This window comes from Ranitomeya imitator, chromosome 9, assembly GCF_032444005.1.
Source record: "Ranitomeya imitator isolate aRanImi1 chromosome 9, aRanImi1.pri, whole genome shotgun sequence".
NCBI lineage: Eukaryota > Metazoa > Chordata > Amphibia > Anura > Dendrobatidae > Ranitomeya > Ranitomeya imitator.
Window position 1 is genome coordinate 134,756,856 of NC_091290.1, and position 13,825 is coordinate 134,770,680.

Below are 13,825 nucleotides of genomic sequence, written 5' to 3' on the forward strand. Positions count from 1 at the left end.
TGCTGCGATCTCGTGAGATGATGTAGCGGTCTCGTGAGACCGCTACGTCATCATCTCGCGAGACCGCAATGCACTCTTCAGACCGGAGCACGCGAGGACTCAGCGTCGGTAACCGCTTTGCTTGGATTAATTTTTTTTTTTTAACAGGGATATGATGCCCACATTGCTATTTACTACGTGGGCTGGGCAATATACTACATGGGCTGTGCAATATACTACATGGGCTGTGCTTTATACTACGGGCAGCTTTATACTACTAGGGCAGCACGGTGGCTCAGTGGTTAGCACTGCAGCCTTGCAGTGCTGGAGTCCTGGGTTCTAATCCCACCAAGGACAACATCTGCAAAGAGTTTGTATGTTCTCTCCGTGTTTGCGTGGGTTTCCTCCGGGTACTCCGGTTTCCTCCCACATTCCAAAGACATACTGATAGGGAATTTAGATTGTGAGCCCCATCAGGGACAGCGATGATAATGTGTGCAAACTGTAAAGCGCTGCGGAATATGTTAGCGCTATATAAAAATAAAGATTATTATTATTATTATTACGTGGGCTGTTCAATATACTATGTGGCTGGGCAATATACTACGTGACTGGGCAATATACTATGTGGCTGGGCAATATACTACGTGGCTGGGCAAAATACTGCGTAGCTGGGCAATATACTACGTTACTGGGTAATATACTATGTGGCTGGGCAATATACTACGTAACTGGGCAATATACTACGTGACTGGGCAATATACTACGTGGCTGGGCAATATACTGCGTAGCTGGGCAATATACTACGTGGCTGGGCAATATACTACGTGGCTGGGCAATATACTACGTGGCTGGGCAATATACTACGTGGCTGGGCAATATACTACATACTACGTGACTGGGCAATATACTACGTGGCTGGGCAATATACTACCTCACTTGGCAATATACTACGTAGCTGGCCAATATACTACGTCACTGGGCAATATACTACGTCACTGGGCAATAAACTACGTAGCTGGGCAATATACTACGTAGCTGGGCAATATAGTATGTGGCTGGGCAATATACTACGTGGCTGTGCAATATACTACGTGTCTGGGCAATATCCTACGTGACTGGGCAATATACTACGTGACTGGGCAATATACTACGTGACTGGGCAATATACTACGTGACTGGGCAATATACTACGTGGCTGGGCAATATACTATGTGGACATGCATATTCTATAATACCCGATGCGTTAGAATCGGGACACCATCTAGTGTTCTATAAAACCTTTATATCTCATTTCATCAGTTCCCCGTGAATTCACATACAATCTTCTGATCAGTATTGGGGAAGGAGAGCATTTTTAAATCAGATTGTGATTTCACTTCTCACATGGTACATAGGCGATAATATAATATCCAGCTAAAATAAAAGCAGGATTTTTGCACCACAGTCTCTTCCTATAATCCCAATCCCAAATTCTCACCTACAATCCCTGCTCCAGGCAGGCCAGGATCTAATAGCTGAACATAAGGTCAAATGACCTTTTTCCCTTATCTCATTCTGAATTCTCTATAACATCCAGTAATATAGATTGGAAAGAAAAAAAATAAATAAAAGTGAGGCTGTAGATGTGAACAAAAAAAGCAGGTAAATAAATAAATATGGGCCGGTAAATAAAAGCATGGCGCTTGAAGAGGGCTGCAGATCTACTGGACCGTCCTAAATATTCACGGATTCTGTTTGAGAGCTCTGCTTCATTCACTGCACCCTGTTGCCTCATACATTTCAATACCATCCTGCAGATGTGCTGAGAATTAAGTTCCTGTGTAATAAACCCTATTTCCCACAGCACTACTTGGCACCGCAGCTGACATTTTTGGGGTGGATTTTCACCTCCTCTTTGTGGAATGCAGGCGATGTAGTAAGAAGTATCGCTTAACATGCATTTATTTCCTTGAGAGTCATACTAGCACGTTTTGGATTAAACCCCTAATAAATTGCTAGGGCTTCCCCTCAATCTCCTAATTGAACACCCACATTGCATATTTGTCTAAAAAAAAAAAATGTTCCAAAATCTACTTTTACAACTGTTTTCTTTTGTCTTCACTTTGTGACGCCATGGCACCAATTTCGGTGGGCGTCAGAGTCTGAGAACGCACGTGTGTCCTCGAGTTCATGCTCCAATTTGATTTTTTTTATTGTGATAAGTCTCGAATTCGCCCCCATTTTAGATGATTATTTTAAGCCTCGGGAAGCTGTGACAGCAGGGCGTTGTTGCTTTAAATGCTACTCTGGAAGTACGTTGAATGATCTCCCTTTCCAGAAAAGAATGTGGCTAAGCGTCTGCAAGACACAGTGGCTGTACATACAACAAATGATGTTTTCCTAGTGTTTTTCTCATTTACAGAACAGCTGAAAAAATCATAGAACATGAGCTGGAGTCTTGAATCAATGTCATTTTTTACTCATTTGTGGCAGCTGCACTTTTCCCACAAGCTGAGAAATTAACACTTTGGTACTTTTTTTTAGGAAACCACACAAGTAAAGTTTTTTTTTTTTTTTTTGGGGGGGGGGGGTTAATGGTCTCCAAATTCTGACCTATAACCTACACATTCCATATTTCGGAAAAGGCAACATATAGGTGACTATTACTACAAACACCTTTAATGTGTATTATTTTGTTCTTCATCACTATGAAAACATAATGCAATAGTTAAGCCTATTTAACAGCCTGTGCAATAACGGGAGAATGCTTATTGTGGTCCCTTAAAAAAAGTGGAAAAAATTTTATCTTTAGTCCCGAATTATCAAGGTGAGATGAATACCATATAAGCCTCGGCCTACCATCGGCAATAAAGGTTCAGGGATGGAATAATGCAGTGCATCCAAACACCAAAGGTTCTTGGAGTTCAGAATGATAGCTTTGGAGTTCAGAATGATAGTTGTTGGTACCACCATCATTTATTTACTTGACCCCTATTGCTCCCCATTTACTACCAAGCGCCAACATGCATTGCACTGTACAGAAGTGCTTCACCTCCACTGAGCCCTGCAACCCATCACAAACACTAAGATCCCATGTAGACTGCCATATTGTGCAGATTGCTATGGGCCCATATTTTGCCTATTGTAAAAGCATGGTCTAGTTCTGATCAGTTAGTCACATCAGTAATCTATGGTTGCTGGATGGGTGCCCTGACCTGAGATCCGCCTCCTACCTCACGGCATCCACGGTTCTTCTTTTAATTAGCTGGCCGAATTCAACGACAAAATTGCGGCGTGATGCACATGTGATGTTGTCTCAGGCCCGCTAATCAAAAGAAGACCCTCCGAGTACATTCAGGTAGGAGGTATGGACTCACACCAACTCTAGTTAACACTTGTTAACATATACCAGTCTAATGTGACGAGGAACTCTCCAGATTCTCTTGCTAGCTACGCTTTAGTAGTTGGTTTCTCTTTATTTGTATTCTGCCAGTAGTATGGGTGCTGGAATTTCCTTTCCCTCACCTTCCTGCATTACTCTCAGATCCAGGGATTATCCTATGACTTGCTTGCCCTAAACTGTAAGTTCACTTTTCTGTCACGGCTGTATGCCCTTTGACAGACAGGAGAGCAGGAGCAGAGAGACAAATTCCTCCTATACTTCTTGTAATCCTTCCCGGATTCTCTGCTGCTAATGACGGATTACACTTGACAACAGGCAGTGAAGAGCAAGTTACAAAGAAGTTAGACACCTAGTGGCCAACACTTTACAGTGAGTGCTTTCTATGGCTAGTGACTACATCAATGAACATCATTATTTTTATCATCATGACATTTTTTTTCATCAAAATCGTCTCGGATGATAAAAAGAGCCTCATTGCTTCTAAGAGACAACCACAATTCAGAATTAAATTGTCAACCTGCATATGTCAATCATTGACCTCAACTGGTAACTAAGAGCAACAAGGCACATATTTATTACAGACCATTTATATATGCAGTATTAGCTCCTGGCATAGTAATAGTTTGATACCAGTTTACCCAGTAAATTGGAATACATTTGCCCACTAAGTTTATAAATGTGTGTAGATCCCTTTAATTCCACCTACATCCCCCTATTAAGGACAGTATATACTATAAAATACAACTCATAGGGCTGCCAATTAGCATGTAAAATAGCGCTAACTCCCCTTCTAAGAAGCAAATCAGCAACTTTAGCTCATAATTTTGCAGCTGAATGACATGCAAAAGACCAGTTTAAAGGCACAGCACTATTAAAACAGCATGTGCCTTTATTTATCCCTCCCATTATCTCCCAGCTTTGTTCTCTTCTCACCCATACGATTGATCCTTCACTTGTATTTTGATTTATTAATTATCTGCTTAATTACCACAACAAGTTGCCTTTCATTCTACCAGATGGCGAAATGAATTCATTTTTTTCAGATCACGGTTAAAAGAGAGAAAAAAATGAATAAATAAAAGCATGTAGCAGACTTTCTACACACTCAGCAGACTGTATTAAGTACGTAATAATAAGCATGTGATTGAGAACACTAAGCAGTTTTTTTTCCCCTCTGAAATCCCCAGTCAGCAGGATTATTCCTTTGTTTTCTGCGTCTCTTCTTGTTTATGTTGTAATTTATCCTTAAACACTTAGGGGAAAAAAAAGCTGAAATGAAAAAAAGCTTCTTGTATGACAATGAATCCAACAGAAGACAAAAAAATACAATACACAATCTGCATATGTTTTGTTGCTTCTGTTACATTATAATTATCACTATAGATAAGAGCTGCCATCGGAACTATCAGGAGACCCATAAATGCAAATGGTCAGGGCTAGAGATGAGCGAACATGCTCAGATAAGCTGTTATCCAAGCATGCTTGTATGCTAGCCAAGTGTCTTCGGCGTGCTCGAAAAATATGTTCAAGTCCCTGCGGTTGTATGTCTTGCGGCTGTTAGACCGCTGATTGCCATCTACTCCACTTTTCAGCACAGTTCCCGTACTCTTCTCACTCAAATGACTGCAATTATGACCAACCAGCTTAGACAGGGGTTTTTGTGTGAGCCTGAATATCATGCTCCTGTGTTCGAAGCCTTGAGTCTGTTTGGTTGCCACTGCAGACACACCTTTTCCCCTGGTGTGTTAGTTCTGTTATTCTGGCTGGAGTCCTTTTAGCTAACACAGGTGTTTCCATTTGTCTGCCCTGTCACCTTTCTGGTGCAGCTTTATATTTTTTTTTATCCCTGCTGGTGATAGTTTGATTTGGATGTTAGAGAGAAATTTCAGCTAAGGTTTTTTGCTTTGCTGTTTCTGTCCGATACTCTACATGTACAGTGGGGGAAATAAGTATTTGATCCCTTGCTGATTTTGTAAGTTTGCCCACTGACAAAGACATGAACAGTCTATAATTTTAAGGGTAGGTTAATTTTTAACATTGGGAGCTAGAATATCAAAAATAAAATCCAGAAAATCACATTGTATAAATTATATAAATTAATTTGCATTTTGCAGTGTGAAGTAAGTATTTAATCCCTCTGGCAAACTAGATTTAATACTTGGTGGCAAAACCCTTGTTGGCAAGCACAGCAGTCAGACATTTTTTGTAGTTGATGAGGTTTGCGCACATGTTGGGAGGAATTTTGGTGCACTCCTCTTTGCAGATCACCTCTAAAGGTACCGTCACATTTAGCGACGCTGCAGCAATATAGACAACGATGCCGATCGCTGCAGTGTCGCTGGTTAGGTCGTTGTGGGGTCGCAGGAGAGCTGTCACATGGACAGCTCTCCAGCGACCAACGATGCCGAAGTCTCCGGGTAACCAGGGTAAACATCGGGCTACTAAGCGCAGGGCCGCGCTTAGTAACCCGATGTTTACCCTGGTTACCATTGTAAAAGTTAAAAAAAACAAACAGTACATACTTACATTCCGGTGTCTGTCCCCCGGGGTCAGCTTCCCTGCACTGTGTCAGCGCCGGCCGGCCGTAAAGCAGAGCACAGCGGTGACATACTTACATTTCGGTGGCTGTCCCCCGGGGTCAGCTTCCATGCACTGTGTCAGCGCCGGCCGGCCGTAAAGCAGAGCACAGCGGTGATGTCACCGCCGATCGCTGCAGTGTCGCTGGTTAGGCCCTGCGCTTAGTAGCCCGATGTTTACCCTGGTTACCCGGAGACTTCGGCATCGTTGGTCGCTGGAGAGCTGTCCGTGTGACAGCTCTCCTGCGACCCCACAACGACCTAACCAGCGACACTGCAGCGATCGGCGGTGACATCACCGCTGTGCTCTGCTTTACGGCCGGCCGGCGCTGACACAGTGCATGGAAGCTGACTCCGGGGGACAGCCACCGAAATGTAAGTATGTACTGTTTGTTTTTTTAACTTTTACAATGGTAACCACGGTAAACATCGGGTTACTAAGCGCGGCCCTGCGCTTAGTAACCCGATGTTTACCCTGGTTACCAGTGAACACATCGCTGGATCGGCGTCACACACGCCGATTCAGCGATGTCAGCGGGTGATCAGCGACCAAATAAAGGTCCTGATCATTCCCAGCGACCAACGATCTCCCAGCAGGGGCCGGATCGTTGGTCGCTGTCACGCATAACAATTTTGTTAATGATATCGTTGCTACGTCAAAAAAATCAACGATATCTTTAACGAAATCGTTATGTGTGAAGGTATCTTAAATCACTTGGCAACTCGGAGCTTCAACTCCCTCCATAAGTTTTCCATGGGATTATGGGCATGAAAGTAGATGTGTAACACACAGGTTCTATATCTTTCATGCTTCTTCCTTTCTTGCCAGCTAAAGTTGTGTTGGGTTACAGACGCGTCAGACGTCGACGGCAACATTGCATTAAGTGTAAAGGTTCCAATCCGGAAGATAATTCCTGGGTTGATGCAAAAGATTTGAGTGAGTTTTGTCGGTAGCATCAGCGGTTGAGAATCTCCACGGGTCCAGTGGCGCCTGGTAGAAGGGGGGCTACTGTCATGTTCCTGGGTTCAAACCTTTGAGTCTGTGTTTAGGTGTCAGCTTCTCTATCCGCCAATCCACAGCAGATACACCTTTTCCCCTGGTGTTTTAGTTCTGTTATTCTGGCTGCAGTCTGTTTAGCTAACACAGGTGTTCTCATTTGTCTGCCCTATCGCCTTTCAGGTGTAGCTTTATATTTTTTTTCCCCGCTGGCAAATCTTACTGGTGATAGTTTCATTTGGATATTTTGAGAGTCTGTTGATGTTTAGAGCCAGTCTACGAAATTCCAGCTAAGAGTTTTTGCTTTGCTGTTTTCTGTGCTATACTCGCCAACTATCTCCTGTTTATCTTTAGGAAATAGGCAGTGTCTTTTCTAACAGTACTTGCTTTATTCTTTGGTATTTTGTGATTTACTCTTTTCACTCTGGGATCTTTCCTTTGTTCAGCACACTCTCCCTCTGCCCTACGGTTCTTTAGGATGAACATGATGCAACTCGACGTCCTTTTAGGCAGTTTAGGTGTGAGTTGCCACCTTCTAGTATGTGGTTAGGGCTATCTCTGCTCACACAGGAACCACTATGGACTGCCGGGTCAGGATCTCTGGTCTGGAACCGGAAAGGTCAAGTGCTGTTTTTTAGTATATTACCTAGTTTCCCAAGTGAGTTACTACACAAGCATAACACTGAAGTCACTTTTACAAAGTAAGTCCATGGATCCTCATTCTCATTCATTGTAAAATCGCCACTCACCTCACATATAAAGCTAAGTGTGATCCGGAAAGCCAGAAATAAATTTACACGATTAGAAAGAGGACCAGAGCTGCACTGGAAACGGGATATGACGGCGATCGGTAAGTATTTGATTGTACACTACACAGCACACATATTTGCACAGGTATAGCAAATGGAAAAAATATCAGGAGTGCTTCTTTAATGCAATTAAAGGGTAATGTGAAATTCATGATGGGTAGTAAATGGGTGAAAGGCCTCAAATTGCCTTTACCACCTGTACTCCATAATGAGAACCCTGCTGAACCAATCATTATCCCTGATTCACCAGGTTCATCAATTTACTCATTTTTCAGTCCATGGAGAACAATTCAGCATATGAATGTCCTAACACAAATCTATTGTTTGGCTGAAGATACAGTGGCGCAAAAAAGTATTTAGTCAGTCAGCAATAGTGCAAGTCCCACCACTTAAAAAGATGAGAGGCGTCTGTAATTTACATCATAGTTAGACCTCAACTATGGGAGACAAACTGAGAAAAAAAAATCCAGAAAATCACATTGTCTGTTTTTTTTAACATTTTATTTGCATATTATGGTGGAAAATAAGTATTTGGTCAGAAACAAACAATCAAAATTTCTGGCTCTCACAGACCAGTAACTTCTTCTTTAAGAGTCTCCTCTTTCCTCCACTCATTACCTGTAGTAATGGCACCTGTTTAAACTTGTTATCAGTATAAAAAGACACCTGTGCACACCCTCAAACAGTCTGACTCCAAACTCCACTATGGTGAAGACAAAAGAGCTGTCAAAGGACACCAGAAACAAAATTGTAGCCCTGCACCAGGCTGGGAAGACTGAATCTGCAATAGCCAACCAGCTTGGAGTGAAGAAATCAACAGTGGGAGCAATAATTAGAAAATGGAAGACATACAAGACCACTGATAATCTCCCTCGATCTGGGGCTCCACGCAAAATCCCACCCCGTGGGGTCAGAATGATCACAAGAACGGTGAGCAAAAATCCCAGAACCACGCGGGGGGACCTAGTGAATGAACTGCAGAGAGCTGGGACCAATGTAACAAGGCCTACCATAAGTAACACACTACGCCACCATGGACTCAGATCCTGCAGTGCCAGACGTGTCCCACTGCTTAAGCCAGTACATGTCCGGGCCCGTCTGAAGTTTGCTAGAGAGCATTTGGATGATCCAGAGGAGTTTTGGGAGAATGTCCTATGGTCTGATGAAATCAAACTGGAACTGTTTGGTAGAAACACAACTTGTCGTGTTTGGAGGAAAAAGAATACTGAGTTGCATCCATCAAACACCATACCTACTGCAAAGCATGGTGGTGGAAACATCATGCTTTGGGGCTGTTTCTCTGCAAAGGGGCCAGGACGACTGATCCGGGTACATGAAAGAATGAATGGGGCCATGTATCGTGAGATTTTGAGTGCAAACCTCCTTCCATCAGCAAGGGCATTGAAGATGAAACGTGGCTGGGTCTTTCAACATGACAATGATCCAAAGCACACCGCCAGGGCAACGAAGGAGTGGCTTCGTAAGAAGCATTTCAAGGTCCTGGAGTGGCCTAGCCAGTCTCCAGATCTCAACCCTATAGAAAACCTTTGGAGGGAGTTGAAAGTCCGTGTTGCCAAGCGAAAAGCCAAAAACATCACTGCTCTAGAGGAGATCTGCATGGAGGAATGGGCCAACATACCAACAACAGTGTGTGGCAACCTTGTGAAGACTTACAGAAAACGTTTGACCTCTGTCATTGCCAACAAAGGATATATTACAAAGTACTGAGATGAAATTTTGTTTCTGACCAAATACTTATTTTCCACCATAATATGCAAATAAAATGTTTAAAAAAAAACAGACAATGTGATTTTCTGGATTTTTTTTCTCAGTTTGTCTCCCATAGTTGAGGTCTACCTATGATGTAAATTACAGACGCCTCTCATCTTTTTAAGTGGTGGAACTTGCACTATTGCTGACTGACTAAATACTTTTTTGCCCCACTGTAAGTCCTGGTGATCCACAAATTATAACCCACGTTTTAGAAGAATAGATCCCCTGTTTTTATGTAAAGCTTTTCTTACATGAATCTTACACCACTAAAAATGCAACGATTACAGTAAATCCCTTCCGTGGTGACCATAATGCATCTTACGGTCACACACAATTGGACTCAGTGTAAAGATCTATGCATGGACACTAAAAAGGCTATCATTATTTTCACATGTGGTCTTGTAGGCAAATTTCTAGGATAATGGTCGATAGAAGCATGACTACCCAGAGCACCACCAAAAATTATTTCCATGCTGACCCTCCAGACCTCTAGCAATGCAGGGAAATACATTATTCACTGGATTGGGTTGTGTTACAGAAAGATACCCAAAAAGCTCCACTGTGTAAAGATGCCAAATGGACCTCCATCCCTGCATTCTCCACATCAGCATAATTCCAGAAATATGTACCCACAAGGAGAAAAAAAAAAGTGCATCGTTAAGTTTGGTGATTATATTATACACACAGACACCAGCATCCGTCTTGTCCTCCTATGTTCACTCTGAGGAGCGCTGCTAGACATTATTAATGAGAACCATCAACCAACTCGCAAGGAACCGGCAATTTGTAAAATTCGACTTAAGTAATTCTGCGGCCCAATTCTCTAAATGAAATAAAACCTCTCACTCGTAGAATCCCAAATCTCAGCGCCTCCCGGATCATAATTAATATTGCTTACAAGTCTTTAACTTTAATTTACCGGATATTTCTTTACGTTGCCTTTTTTTTTTAATTCCTTCTTCTGCTCATTCTGTGCATCCCATCTTACATCTTACACACACCTAGGAGCAATATTACAACATTAAACAATTAAATTCTGATTGCTGCTTTCCACAGTGGGCTCTGATCAATAAAACACAAGGGCCGGCACCCAACCCTGAAGTGGAAATTGATTTTGGTATTTTGATATTATTAGGTTTTTTTTGTGTGTTTAAAGGCGGCATGCAGTTACGACGACGTAATTTTTTCAAAAGGAGGTTATGGCCTGTGGATTTTTCATAGTCTTGATAGAGCGATCACCTATTGAATAAACTAAGACCTCAGTCTCTCCAGTCTGTGTGCTTGTTGCTTCTATGGCCACAGCTTTACATTTTTCATTGACTTCTTCCCCATCTGTTATGGAAATGAAAAGTATGTAAGTAGTTCTTTATACGTGGCTGGCTGCATACTTCAGCCCCCCCAATAAATGCTTTTGACATGAAGAAGTGCTTTGGTTACCAGCTCTCTGGAGAGGATGCAGGTCTGTGAGTCTTCCCCTTCTGCAGGCCCATAGCTTGGAAGCTTTTACAAAGCAGTTGTTAACATGAAATGTTTATGAGTAAACGGTCTTCTCATTTACAGGACATCTGCTTTTTTTTTTTTTCCTTACGTCTGAGAGTCCTGAATTTAAGCAAAAGTGGCTAAGGCTCAGGCAGACAGCAATTAGGTTGAATTAATATCGTGGTCACCACTTAACCAGTTCACCTTGTTGTGGGGTTTGTAACACAATGCTTTTTGCTTGTAACCTTCAAGTCATTGATCCATTTCTATGAACTGTCTAGGTTCACAAGGCTAAAACCACAAAACAGCAGTATAAAAAAGTGCTTTCACGTGTCTAAAGCCACACAAAGCGGAGTGAGTAATATTTCCAGTTGACGTTAGAGGCCAGAGCACACCACCAAATGTTTGGAATGATCCCAAAAAAATTATATTCAATATTTAATATGAAAAACATTCCCATTTAAAGTAAAATATAATCACCGGCACATTCAAGTGTGTGAGTTGCTCTTTGTGGTCAGTTTGTTTAAAATTCGATTAGCTGTTTGGTAAATTGGTGTTCCTATCTCATAAAGTGATGGCTATGATCTGTAATCACTTTGGGGGTCCAACCTCTAGGATCCTGAGAATGAGCTGCTGGCTTGTTCTGATTTCCGTATTTAAGAACTGGCAGGTTATACACTGATACATAGCCTGGTTTCTTTTATTGCTGCACACCTAGGAAGTCATAAAGTTGAAGATGCCGAGAAAGATTGGTGAGATGTAAAGGGAGATGGACGCTTCTAATTGACCACGATGTTACTGGAAATGTAGTCGTTCTGAGATATGGTAATATTTAATGGTAGCTTTATGACACTACTAACTGCCAAGAGCAAGTGACACTACTCTGTCCTCTTTCTCCTGGACCTATTTTCCGCCTTTGACACTGTGGACCACTCCCTTCTGCTACAGATCCTCTCATCTCTTGGCCTCACAGACTTGGCCCTGTCCTGGATCGCATCATTTCTGACAGACCGAACATTCAGTGTCTCCCTCCCCCACACCACCTCCTCACTTCGCGCCTTGTCTGTCGGTGTTCCTCAAGGCTCTGTTCTAGGACCCCTACTCTTCTCCATCTACACCTTCGGCCTGGGACAGCTCATAGAATCCCATGGCATGCAGTGTTAGGTGTTGAGTTCCCGCCGCTGCACAGGGGGAATCTCGAACCATGTCCGCTGCGGTCTTCCATTCTTCTCCAGCCACAGTGGAGCCTGCTCAGCGGTCCCAGCGTCTGGCTCAAGCTGATACTGTGCGAGTGGTTACTGCTGCCTTTCCAGGCTCTGCCTTTGTAGCCAGCACTGATCAGCAGCAAGCAGGCCTTTCTGGGACTAAGTCCTGCTTTTATCATGCTGACCATGCCCACGGGACAATCTCCCTTTGGAGGTCGGGGGTAACATGCTCAGGTCCTGTTGCGGCTCCTATTGGACCATCAGGAAGGTCCTGGAGCACTACTGCTGTAAAACCTTTGCATGGCCGCTTGGCCATGCGCTAGCGTAAATGGAAATACTTGATCGGCCTGGGAAAGCTCAATAGAATCCCACGAAATGCAGTATCATCTCTACGCCAATGACAGACAGATCTGCCTATCTGACCCTGACCTCACCTCCTTATCTACCAAAATCCCACACTGTCTGTCTGCTATCTCAGCCTTCTTTCTGCACGCTTTCTAAAACTGAAAATGGACAAAACAGAATTCATCATCTTTCCCCCATCTCACTCTACCCCTCCACCAGACCTATCCATCAATGTCAATAGCTGCTCACTTTCCCCAGTCCCACACGCCCGGTGCCTTAGGGTGATCCTTGACTCTGCCCTCTCTATCAAGCCACATATCCAAGCCCTTGCCTCCTCCTGCCATCTCAAACTCAAAAATATCTCCCAGATCCGCGCATTCCTTGACCGCGACACCACAAAAACACATGCCCTTATCATCTCCCGCCTTGACTACTGCAACCTCCTACTCTCTGGCCTCCCCTCTAGCACTCTGGCACCACTCCAATCCATCCTACACTCTGCTGCCTGACTAATCTACCTGTCTTCCCGCTATTCCCCAGCCTCTCCCCTATGCCAAACCCTTAACTGGCTTCCTTCGGCCAGAGATTCCAGTTCAGAACCCTTACAATGATACACAAAGCCATCCACAACCTGTCTCCTCCATACATCTGTGACATGGTCTCCCGGTACTTACCTACACGCAACCTCCGATCCTCTCAAGATCTCCTTCTCTACTCCCCTGTCATCTCTTTTTCCCACCACCGCATCCAAGACTTCTCCCGTGCTTCCCCCATACTCTGGAACTTTCTACCCCAACACATCAGACTCTCGCCTACCAAAGAAACCTTCAAAAAGAACCTGATGACTTACCTCTTCCGACAAGCCTACAGCCTGCAGTGATCCTCAACCTACTGAACCGCCACACAACCAGCTCTACCCTCGCCTAATTTATCCTCACCCATCCCCGGCAGACTGAGCCCTTGCGGGCAGGATCCTCCCTCCTTATGTACCTGTGTGCCTTATTTTTTGCTCATGTTTAATGTGTTTGTCTATATTTGCCCCTTTTTCACATGTAAAGCGCCATAGAATAAATGGGGCTTTAAAAATGTATAATAATAATGACACGTTTCAAGTTCGGTCTGATTCTTTTGACAGACACTTTGGCTTGCATGGCCGAGTGTGATCCAAATTATTAATGCAAATCGTGTATGAACTTCACGAGCTACAACTGGCTGAGGTCTGGGAATGACAGCTTAGGTAAATAGCTGGGTAATCACTAAGAACAGGGACACCTGAC

General features: G+C 43.4%; 1 long non-coding RNA gene across 1 annotated transcript in view; it reads left to right on the forward strand.

Annotated features, from left to right (window-relative positions):
• Nucleotides 1-13,825, forward strand: part of LOC138649028 (uncharacterized) — an 868,684-nt gene that overhangs the window by 397,676 nt on the left and 457,183 nt on the right. The gene's annotated exons all lie outside the window — the stretch shown is intronic.